The sequence below is a fragment of the Stegastes partitus genome, unplaced genomic scaffold, assembly GCF_000690725.1.
Source record: "Stegastes partitus isolate 25-593 unplaced genomic scaffold, Stegastes_partitus-1.0.2 Scaffold1755, whole genome shotgun sequence".
Lineage (NCBI taxonomy): Eukaryota > Metazoa > Chordata > Actinopteri > Pomacentridae > Stegastes > Stegastes partitus.
Genome location: NW_007579486.1, coordinates 66,030 through 68,542, shown reverse-complemented (window position 1 = coordinate 68,542; position 2,513 = coordinate 66,030).

Here is a 2,513-nt window from a genome sequence, read left to right as displayed (position 1 = left end):
AGCGGGTTAATCGACAAACTGTTTGAGCTCCATAAACACATAAACAGACATCTCATCCCGGCTGTGAGGGACAAACTCACGGCAGAGGAGCTTTAGTCCAGAGTTTCCCACCGCGGCCCCTCGGAGCCGGCGGCTGATGGGAACTGTGTCACGGTGAAACACCACGTCTATCTGCAGCCGTCCCCTCCGCCTGAATCACTGCAGCAACTGGAGCATGAAGGCATCAACAAGCTGCAGCGCTGCAGGCGGCCAGCGAGGGGCGTCCACGCATCTGAACCGCTGAAGGTGGACGAGACGGAGGAGGAGGAGGAAGCTCTGAGGAGGAAGCTCAGAGTCCAGACATGTGGAGGACGGAACCGTCCGACGGCAGGACGGAGACGAGTCCCGACGGTTTCAGACCAGAAGAACAAGTTTAGACGCTTCTGCACCTCCTCTGTCTTTGTTTACGGGGAAATCTCTGTCGGATATAAAACCATCTCTCCGTCTTCCTCATGTTTAAACTCTGTCTTTGGTTTTTTGTTCCTCAGAGTTTCTGCAACAAACCAGTAAACCTGTGAACAAACCACGTTTCGTACCAAACCTACCGCAAAAATCCTGAAACTGCTTCATCCGACTGAACATAACAAGCAGTTTGCAAATAATAACAAAAGAACCAGAAGATGAAAGTTTTTAATGAACTCTCTGAACCTCAAACCTCCGGACGCATCGGAAACCTTTAAATAACCACATCAATGACTCTATTTATCAGCCAGAAACTGTAAAACTCAGAGAATCATCAGAGTTTGAGCTTTTCTGTGTGTGAGCTGCAGGTCCTTCAGTAAAAATACTCAAAAATAAGCTGTTTCAGTTGAAGTCAGATATAAAAGTCTGTCTTTGAACTTGTTCATCTTCAGAGTTTCTGCAGCAAACCAGTGAATCTGTGAACAAACCAGACTGGAAGCCACGTTTCCTGATAACTTTATGCAAAACTCCTTCAACTGCTTCAACCGACGGACCTAAACGATCAGTTAGCCGGACAACAAAAGAAAATCCTCTGAACCTCGAACCCCCCGGACGCTTTGGAAACCTTTAAATACTCACAAAAACTGTAAAAACAGAGAGAATCGTCAGAATTTGATCTTTTTTTGTGTGTGAGCTGCAGGTCTTTTTGTAAAAATACTCAAAAATCAGCTGTTTTGGCTTAAGCCAGATATAAAAGTCCGTCTTTGTGTCTCTCAGATCTAAATCTAAACTCTGTTTCTGTTCGTGTTCAGGTTCGATATGAAATTATTTGTCTTTGTTTCTGTCAGAGGACTGCCAGGTGTCTCAGTGGTTAGCACCATTGCCTCACAGCGAGGAGGTCGCCGATTCACATCCCGGTGAGGACACCCGGGATCTTTCTGCGTGGAGTTTGCATGTTCTCCCCGTGCAGCGTGGGTTCTCTCCGGGTTCTCCGGCTTCCTCCCACAGTCCAGAAACATGCTGAGGTTAATTGGTGATTGTAAATTGTCCGTAGGTGTGAATGTGAGTGTGCTTGGTTGTCTGTCTCTAAGTGTAGCCCTGTGATAGACTGGTTACCTGTCCAGGTGAACCTGCCTTCACCCTGAGTCAGCTGGGATAGACTCCAGCCCCCCATGACCCTAGTGAGGATGAAGGTGTAGAGATGATGGATGGATGTTTCTGTCAGATATAAAACCGTCTTTCTTTCTGTTTTAAACTCTTTCTCTCAGACATTAAACTCTCTTTCTGTCTGTTTAAGTCTTGTTTAGGTCGGACAGAAACTCTCTCCTCAGTCTGTTTGTTATATTTAAAACTCTAAGTCAGATATAAAACCTTCTTTCTTTCTGTTGTGTCTTAAACTCTGTTTTTGTTTCTGTCAGATATAAAACTGTCTCTGATTCTCTTGTTAAACTCTCTTTGTCTCTCTCGGATCTAAATCTCTCTGTCAGACATTAAACTCTCTCAGATGAACTAAACTCTGCTTTTATTTCTCTCAGATCTAAATCTCTCTCTAAGCTTTTAAACTCTGTCTTTGTCTCAGATATAAAAGTGCCTTTCTTCTTTCTTTCTGTTTTAAACTCTGTCTCTCTCTCAGACATTAAACTCTGTTTCTGTCTCAGTCAGATATTAAACTGTCTCTGCCTCTCTTTGATATAAAACTCTGTCTCTGTTCCTCTCAGATCTAAATCCCTCTTTAAGATGGTAAACTCTGTCTTTGTCTCTCTCAGATACACTAAACTGTGTCTGTTTTTATTCCCCTCACATATAAAACTCTGTCTCTGTTGCTCTCTGATCTAAATCTCTGTCAGACATTATTTTTCTCTCAGATATCTTAAACTGTCTCTGTGACAACCCTCCTCTGTTTACCTCCTCCTCCCTCCTCCAGCTCCTTCTCTGTAAATACTTCCCTCTCTCCCTCCCTCATCCATCCACCGCCGTCCCTCCCTCCCTCCGTCCCTCCGTCAGACCGAGCCAGGACCAGACTCCTCCCCCCCTCCCTGCCTCTCTGCCTCCCTGCCTCCTCGCAGTCATTC